The 9,944-nt window shown below is 37.4% G+C and overlaps 1 pseudogene; it reads right to left on the bottom strand.

The window, feature by feature from the left end:
* Nucleotides 1-2,677: 2,677 nt before the first annotated feature.
* LOC135118252 (uncharacterized) lies at nucleotides 2,678-4,369 on the bottom strand (annotated as a pseudogene).
* Between the last annotated feature and the right edge of the window lie 5,575 nt (nucleotides 4,370-9,944).

Genomic DNA, 9,944 nt, shown 5'->3' with positions numbered 1-9,944 from the left:
ATCATTAATAGTAGACATTGGTAACATACTATCTTGAGATAAATTACCAAAACTTCGAATTGTTTCGAAACAAAATTACACTTTTACAGCATTTTTTTCATTCAAATTTGTACTCCTTCGCACATAAAATATAAAAGCAATAAACATCACAAACACTTTTTTTTTGAAGATAGCTCTTGCATTTATTCTACTACATTTTTTTCCTCTGCAGTCCATATCTTTTTTTTCGATGGTTTAGCAGTTGTTACTTTCTTCTTTCTGAACTTTTTCTTTGATGATATTTTGTTGGTTTCAGGTTGTTTTTAGTTACAATCAGAGTGGTCTTCGTGCATGTCTTCTTGAAAAGTTTGGGCAGGTAGATCGAGTTCATTTGTTTCAGTTTCACTATTCGTACTTTCATCATCATCGGAAATTTTATTGATATTTATATTTATTTCCCTTAAAGTTGTGTAATTTTCCTTTTTCCGATGCTATCAATATTTTGCTTATTTTAGCCAACTGGACAGTAGATTCCGGCAATCTATTCTCTTTCCCGTATTCTCGGTGAACCCGTATGTCGTGACCCATAAATGAAGCCAACTGATCTAGCTCGTTATTTGTCAAATTTAATATTTGTGACATTGTTGCAACATTTTTTTTTTTAATTTTGTGGAAGTAAGATTTTCCGGATGTTTAGCTCCAGATGATATAGCAAATGTTCTCATTACATCACTTCCACGAAAGTGAGACAGAGGAGGTAAAGCGAAGAAATAATCATTTTCTTTTGGTGTACCAACGTGGTATCTATAAAGCAGTAGGATGTCGTATGCTTCAATTAGTTTTGGGTACAATATAACTGGAACTTTTCTTCCTTTTTTCCCACGCACTTCAAACCGAATAAACGCTTGCGAGATAGCAATTTCAAATTCAGAGAGTAAATTTTTGTCTACATTCTTGGGATTCATTTTGGTTAGGTAACATTTCACCGGAATTTTTTCCACCTCTCCCGCTCTGCTTCTGTTGAATAATAAAGTCTGCGCGAGAGCAATTTTTGCTAAACTAGTCCAATTATTAATTGTCACTTTTGCATTTTTTTAAAGCGTTATATACTTATCCCTTTCTTCGCTTAAAAAGTTATTTAATAATTTTACATCTTCTGCCAATGGCAACCTATCTGGCATGTTCCATTTGTTTGTATACAAAGTTGTTAAAGCACCGGTAGAAATATTTGTGGACCATTCATTTTCGCAAAGTTTAATGAAATTTTGTGCCATTTCTCTTTTAAGAGTGAGATTTTGTATAAGCGATTCGGTAATTATAATATTGGCGCATTACCTTTCATAATGCATACAGGAGGCATAAAATTACCTTCAGCATTGCAGCAAGCAATTACTGTTATCGTTTCACTGTTTTCTGTAGACGTTGACATAGCTACAGCTTTGGAACCTTTTTCAGCCAAGACATGACCTGGTCGATTATTCAATTGTAACCTAGACTCGTCCATGTTGTAAATATGGCCAGGTTTATTTATTAGATCATTTTCACTGAGAATCCTCTCGAGCAATTCAAAGTAGGCGTTTACTTCTGCTTTATTCATCCCTTGACTTCTAGTGTAAGACACCCCTTCTGACTTCCTTAATGAAATATCAGAATTCCTTTTCAAAAACATTTGCACCCAATCATAGCCCGCCTTCTCAGACTTCACATTGAATCTGTGTTTAATTCCTAATTGCTCAGCATATTTAAATGAAATTTTTCTTAAATCATCGATAGTCATTGGGAAGCCTCTCGACTGCATATCTTTTATACGTTTGCTTAGTCTTTTTTCGTTGTCTGCACCATAGGTCCCTTTATGTAATTTTTTTTTAACCTTTTTTCTTAGGTTTTTCTTGGAATATGGTAAATTAAAGAGGCCCTATATATTTATTTATTTATTTATTCAACTTTACGCAATCAAACAATTACAAAGGCGGACTATATACGGTCATCCCTCCACTGTGCATTTCTGCCATAGCATTTTTTAAGTCTTCATCGGTCTAGCCACCTCGTCCGGCATTCAGCTTTCGTAAATATTGATTAGGCATCTGTAGAAAATATTTAATGTTTTAAATAAATTTAAATTAGCACATTAAATTGTATGGCTATCTCTCCCGTAAATTCTATGGCTATCTCTCCCGATTGTCTGGATGAGATGGCCACATAACTTAATAAAAGCAACGTCTCGATTTTGTAGTTGATTTTGAGGTTAGAACACGAGAAAGTATCTTACTTTCCAAAAAAAGTTCGAAAACAGACAAAACTTTGAAAACTTTTTTGTTTACGTATACGTCGTCAACCCCTTAGTTTAAATCAAACGCGTTCAAATTACTCACCTTTCCATAATTTATTCGCAAAAAAATTCACTCACATTTGTTGCGCGTGCCAAAACGAATCCGAACTAAATGAAATTAGTGCCATCTATGAATTATTACTTGAACTTTTTTTAAATTGGCCATCTCTCCCGTACGGCCATCTCCCCCGGAATTATCCTAATTCAATTTTTATTAGAATAATGTAGGTAGGTATGAACACATTTCAAGCATCATCGTCAGTGATGGAATTAAAAAGTTCCATATAATCACTCTCCTGAGAATTTTCGGAAATTGGCGATTGTGCATTCGTCGGATTCCTCAGTTTCTTGAGACGTGTCTCGTCCAAATTACAAAGACTGCACAGGCTGCGTGTAGACATTACTTCCTGAATACTGTGCCGTTTGATATCCATGATGGGTATTACCTCGTCCAACCTCCGAGAAGTTTGTACGGTGAGAATAGGGACTATTACCAGAATAACGTGTATCCCCGGTAAGAATTAGGCCTTTAATATAATCAATGTTCGAATAATTGAAAATCTGCACATCTTTAATTACCTTTAAAATATCTAATTTACTTTGCCACAAAAAAAATATTTTACTAGAGACAAGAAAAAGAGGCGATCCTCGTCATCTTCAACACTCTTTCTTTCTAAATTTCTATACAAGGCCCCGACTAACTCTGTACCGATAAGATCACTATTATTTTTCTTGTTTCTCTTTGGTGCCCATCTCATCTCATGAGTATTTTTGTCTGATTTGTTTGTTTACATATTTGAGAGCTCTAAGCGCTGTCACTCGCGCGTAGACAGATACGGCTACTCTACTCTTGACGCGTTCTTTCTCGTTCACTCGCGCTTGTTCATTGGCTAGAAGCTGCTTCGTGTGCCGGCTTACCTGCGCCCATATTTTGCGAATATCGCGCGGCGCCGATGACGTCACGCAAGCGTAGTTTCGTATGGAGGAGGAAGCCGAGACGCTCACCGGCTTGTTTAGGAGGAAAATGTTTCAAAATGTTTTCAAGTAATTTATAGACAAAAAAAAATTACGGTGGGAGGCGTTTTGTTATACCTACATATTTAAATTGTGTGGTTTAAATGATTATATTAATTATACCTATATTATTAATTATACCTATGCTTTTAACTTGAAATTCGAAAGGGAAGCCGATGGGAATCGGCTTCTATGGACTCCTCGCCACTGGTGCCCATGAAGTATTTGTGTCTAAGGGATTGTTCACACCAAACGTATTGTCCGCCGCTGACTGTGAGTATATTCACTGTCTGCCCCAGTGTGAACGTCCACTCAATCTGCAGTACGCGTACTCATGCGCTACATGTGTGAACAAAAGAATAGGCTCGTGTAGGTTCACGCTAGATGCGTACGCTGAGCATAAAAGAGCTCAGTATTTGACGTTGCTCGTAGTATTTTATAAACGATCTCTGAGGTCACTCGTGGTTCCCATACGATAAAACTAGCGTAATTTTTTTTTCAAATCAGACGTTTAACTGATATTTCAATTAAATGATGCGCATTCAGATAGTTGCCATTTGCGAAGCTCTAGAGGAAGACGAAAATAATAAAAAGAAGTGATTGTGGGTACATCCCTTAAATTTGAAGAGATGTTTTCTTGGTCAATTTCATACTTTATATTTCGAATATAGACTTTATCCAAATAAGTTCAAGAAATATTTTCGTACGACAGTAAAAACATTCGATGAGTTACTATCTTTAATACGTATAAGTTTATATAAAAGGGACATTAATTATCGACGTGTTATTCAGCCAGAAGAAAGATTGACAATTACTTTAAGGTAAGAGGAAAACAACTTGTACTGTAATCAACACTTATTTAAAACATTACTTACTAGTTTCGTTTCTCTTTTTAGTTCCAAAAACCCCCCAATCTTCATACATAACAGATGCTATGTCTTCCCAAGCGCATCTTCGTAAGTTTCTATCACTATATTCTTCTGAATTCGCATTCCAAATACATTCTCTAGAATGTACTTCTGCAATAAACTTTTCGGTGTCGAACATCGCGAGGTGTCACGTGTCACGTCTGTCCTCTTTGAAGTTTGTTTCTCGAGTGAATTGCGGCCGAGGCGCGGCGGTGCGGGCGCGGCGCGGCGGAGCGGCGCTATTCGGCAACTGCGTCCGCGTAGCCAATCCGCGTTCGCCGTGCCACTGAGAGTCAGCGACAACACGACGTAATAGCGTATGGGCCAGGCCACAACAGTGCGTTGCGGCGTCGCATCGCAAAAACAACATTGCACAGCTATTCGATGCGATGTCACAACGCAAAAATTTCATCGGATACGACATCGTACGACAAGACGCTAACCGTCAGTTCAGTTTCTAGTGAGACATGGACCGCACTGCGCGTGTTCTACTTCTGCTTGCGTTAAGGCGTATTAAGAAAAAGAAACAGAAAAGAAAGTACTGGGTGCACCCATTACTGACAATTATGAATAAAGATGGAAACCACTTCAAAAGGAAATATGAGGCGCTAAAAGTGGACGAGGTTAAATTTTTCGATTACTTTAGGATGAGTGTAGTAAGTTTTGAAGAACTTCTTAGTTTGATAAAGCCTCATTTACAAAAGAACTACATATTTAGAAAACCCATCGAACCTCTGGAGATGCTGGGATTAACTGTAAGGTAAGAAAAAAATAAACTATTTTTACTATAATCATACTGTTTAATCATTTTCATAATTTAGTGTTATTCAAAACTCGTATTCCGATTGTGTGTCATTCGTCAAATTTGTTAGTTCCTCATCGAAATGAATTTGTTCTGGCTCATTTACATCATCATTCCTTGGCGTTTGTGGAGACGATTGCATAGGTGCCGGTGATGTTTCGCATCCGCTTTGGAAGGCACTGCGTTGAATGGATGTTTGATAGCCACTCTGCATAGACATTTGAGCTGTTTGATAGCCAGTCTGAACAGTTGTTTGATAGTTTGCTTGGACGGATATTTTTGTGAAGTTTGATAGTGGCTGGAATAGTATGATGGTTGGTGTAAATCACTTAACCCTTTCCCCCCGGGGTAGTGTTTTTTAACGATATTCCGCTTTTAGACTTTATTATCATAATAAGGTAGGTAAAAGGAAACACACAGATTTTTTTCAGATTTTTATTGTACCTAGAAGTACTAATTCCAATACCTAGACTTATAAGTACCATCAGGAACTTCGAGTTAGCACAATGTTAGGAACTTTGATAGAGAAACTACAAAAGTAATGAGATCCAATATTGACTTATTTTACTAACATATTAATTAAATTGATAGGTTTTTTCATTAAAGATTAATCTCGTGATATTCAACAAAACAATTTTTCTTCTCATTGACACACAAAAACACGTTGCAATGTGAACATTTACTATGAGGTTTCGACTGAATCTTCTTCAAACTACAAACTTCACACCTTCCCCTGTTCTCTACGAATGTAGGCCAATGGATGCCTCTGTTACCCAGGCGTACGTCTTTTATAGTGGAACAGTCAGATTTGCGCCTTTTGGAAGGACCGCTTTGCGCAGTATTATCAGAAGAAGTCTTCCTTTTCTGACCTACATCCTTCATTGTCATCAAGCCTTGAGAAACAGACCGTCGAAAATCTTTTACGGTAGTCTGCTCCATTATTAGTCCATAAATGACATATGCATTGACAAATGCGATATCCAGAAGACCCCAAAACAACCTGTGCCACCATTTCGGTGATTTGCGATCTATACAGTATAGGGCTCTCAAACGATCCGCAGTATCTACGCCGCCCATGTAAGTATTGTAATCTTTGACAGCAACTGGACATGTTACAGCAGACTTGGATCCATTTTTTTCTTTACGTGACACAGTTACCTCTTCATTGCCATGAAAATTAGATACTAAATGAACTATTTTGTTATCCTTCCATTTAAAATATCCAATGTCTAAATTTGAAAATCGATGGTCACTGTCGCCCCTTTTCATTTGAGAATCACCGAGCATATTTCCAGCCAGTCCTTTTCTATTACTTCGGATAGTTCCACATGCATAGGTGTTTTCCGTTTTCAATTTTTCAAGTAAAGCAACCGACGAAAAAAAATTATCACAGTAAACAATCTTCCCTTTACCCCAATCTTGTTCCGTCAACTCCAAAACTACTTTCTCTCCCAAGCCATAGCCGGTAAATTTTGAGTTCAGTTCTTCGTCTTTTCCTTGGTAAAGGAGATTGGGCAAGAATGTATGAAGTTTGGTCCAAATGTCCACCACAAATGAGACCTATATAATTAAATAGTCCACTTAATTTAGAGTAACTTTTACTAAGAAAGTAAAAAAAAAATAATGCCAAAAAAAAGTTATAGTCAAAAATGTATTCTTAATTTTTGGTAGTTTTTGTATGTTATCATTATTATTTTTTATTTTATTCCACTTCCATTTCCGCACTTTATCTAAAACTTAGATGAGAAGACACATTTGCATATAAACAGCCCATATTTTTTGCCCGATGGATTTACGAAAATACTCAGCGGTGCCTGGATCTAAGAAAGTTCGATGTAACTGGTGGTGTCTTCTCTCTAATAATGAACAATAATTCTATTTTGTCAGAAGGTACAGAAAGTACGAAAGAAGTTACAGAAAAATCGAACACCACGAAAAGTAATTGAAAAAATCTATATAAAATGTCTTATTTGATTTTGCTATAACTTTTTTCTGGCATTATATTTTTTTTTACTTTCATAACAAAAAATGTTCTATATTTAACGGGCTATCTAGCCATATAGGTCTCGTTCGTGGTGGACATTTGGACCGGAATCGCCCATTGTCCTTTGAAACTTTTTTATATAGCCTCTCTGATCAGCAAGACACCATAGCTTGTACCCCCTTTTTATGGGCTTCATGGGAAGATACTGTTTCAAGACAGACCTACCCTTGAATTTAATCATTGATTCATCTACACTGAGTTCGCGAGTACCATGATAAACCTCTTGAAATTTTTTATTGAGTCCATCAATCATTGGTCTAATTTTATATAACTTGTCTTTACAGTCTCGTGGCATTTGGGAGTTATCATTGCAATGCAGATGAGATAAAATTATAGCAAATCTGTCTCTTGCTTCCCCCCGGACCTCGATAGCGAGCAGACGTGCCAGTGCTGTATTTTTATCGTTCAAAATTTAAAAATTAAATAACTTTGGAAGTAAAATTCACCTCAAAAAATAGGAGTGCATAAACTGTGAGGAGGTCTCCAAGACAGCCAAGCAAGTCGCGGCCATTGCTGATCCGTAAGCTGCCATCTTTATTTAATACGTCGGATCGTAAGCTCCGCCCATCTGCTATTGTCTACAACAGCAACCGTTACCGCCCCAATCGGCGCCTGCGCAGTGCCCGCTTCGCCCATCGCTCCGTCTCTGTCTGCAGATTACTCACCGCTAACAGCTAGCGCTTATGGGCTCCTGGTACTTTCGAAACAGTGCTAACGCTTTTTGAACTCGGACCACTGTTCACAATAATGCATGGAAATTGTTTTTTATTTTATATTTTCTAAAACTACCACCAACGCTGATAACATTAAGACGTAATCCAACTTGCTAAAACAGCGCAGAGAATACGCTCCTCTTACTCTAATCAGGAACGTGAAACACCAGATAGATACCTCCTGTGAGTGCCTGATATCCTGGTACTCTCAAATAGTCGACACCGCAAAAAGAATATTTACTTATCTCTTTTGGTGAGCCAGCCTGCCATACAATGCTACGCACACCACCTTCATCTCCAACCGGTAGCAATATTCTGTCCTCCCGCTCCGAAACATCCATAAACAAGCTGTGTGACGCGGACATAAGTCCAGATCTAACACCTGCACACATTACACAAAGAGCCAAGCGCCCCCGTACGTCATATGAAGAGAGTACCAATGAACTGGTTGGCTTTGAAACGGAGATGAGAGACATGATGAGGCAATTCTCGGAACGTCTGGGAAACCTGGAAACTCATCTCATGGAAATTAAACAGCATACCACCAAAATTGAGAATACCAACAGTGGGATAGAAAAAGCCATGTCCAGCATGTCTGATCAGCTAACTTCGTTGGAGGGTAAGATCTCTGGACTTGAAAAAGAGCGCATTAAGCTATCAGGACAAATGTCGGACATTACTGATAAACTTGAAGTATTGGAGCGGAACCTTATCAAAACTAGCATCGAAATTAGAAACGTACCCCTGCAACAAAAAGAAACGAAAGAGGATCTTTATAAAATGGTCCAACAACTGTCCAATACCCTGGACACCAATATATTAACTGATATACGAGACGTTTCCAGATACAGGTATAACAAAGACAAAAAGACCTCTGCCGTTATTGTGGAATTTAATAATACTCTCGTCAAGAACAAATTTCTGAACGCGTCCAAGAACTACAGTAAGAAAAACCCTACTCACAAACTAAATACCACACACTTGGGACTTAAAGATAATCAGGGAACTATCTTCGTTGCGGAACAGCTGACACCGTTTACCCGACAATTATTCTATACTGCCCGGAAGACTGCAAACTCGCTAGGCTTTGCCTATTGTTGGATCTCTAATGGTCGTATACTGATGAAAAAATCTGATAATTCTCAGTACATAGTGATTAAAGGTGAATCTCAGTTAAGAGAACTTACAGCTGCATGACTATTTTCTAAAAAAAACATCTTAACTTTAACTTTGCTTTGTTACACTCTACGAATGGATCTTACGCTTCAATATTTTATGCGTTATACGTTTGTTAAAACTCACACATTACACAGAAACACACAACAAAAACACACCTACTTCTACGTAAACAACACACACCAACAACAAACTTACACTTGCAAGACTTACAAAACACACCTACTCAGTGATTGTACTTCATATAATATTATATACTTTACCTCTATCTACCACATTCAGAAAATGCTGCCACATTATTTATATTATATAAACAATATTTCGAATGTAAAGCTACGCAAAAAAATGTCCCACTCGAGTAATTCTATATCTACTTTATAACAATAATAATGGACAGCGTAGATTTGTTAAACAATAATATAGATGAACTCACTATAACAGAAAATTATGTATGTCCCCCTGAAGACTGCATAAACTACATTACTAAACCGGAATCCTACCTAAAGATTTTATCTCAAAACATTAGATCTATCAATCGCAACTTTGATGACCTTCAAATCTTTCTCACACGTCTGGCTATCGAATGCGATATTATAGTTCTGACTGAGTGCTGGCTTTCCTGTGCTAATAACGTTATTTTACCACAGCTACAGAATTATTCAGTATGCTGCACTATGAACCATCGCAATCAAAGTGATGGTGTGGTGGCATATATAAAAGACAGTTTTACCTTCTCTACAACAGAAATCGATTTCTCTAATTCGGCTACCGGGCTAATAATCAGTCTCAACCCAGATTTAGCTATTCTTTGCGTCTACAGGTCCCCCTCCAGTAACCCTGATATATTCTTAAGCAGTCTAAATAACACTTTGCTCTCCCTGTCTTCTTATAAAACAGTTATCATCACAGGTGATATTAATATTAACATAGAAAACGAAAACTCTTTCCTTGATCCTCGTTCCCAAGAATATCTTAATGT

This window comes from Helicoverpa armigera, chromosome 19 (genome assembly GCF_030705265.1).
Source record: "Helicoverpa armigera isolate CAAS_96S chromosome 19, ASM3070526v1, whole genome shotgun sequence".
In the NCBI taxonomy this organism is placed as follows: domain Eukaryota; kingdom Metazoa; phylum Arthropoda; class Insecta; order Lepidoptera; family Noctuidae; genus Helicoverpa; species Helicoverpa armigera.
The sequence above is the reverse complement of the archived record's forward strand: the minus strand, read 5'-3'. Positions and strand labels throughout refer to the sequence as shown.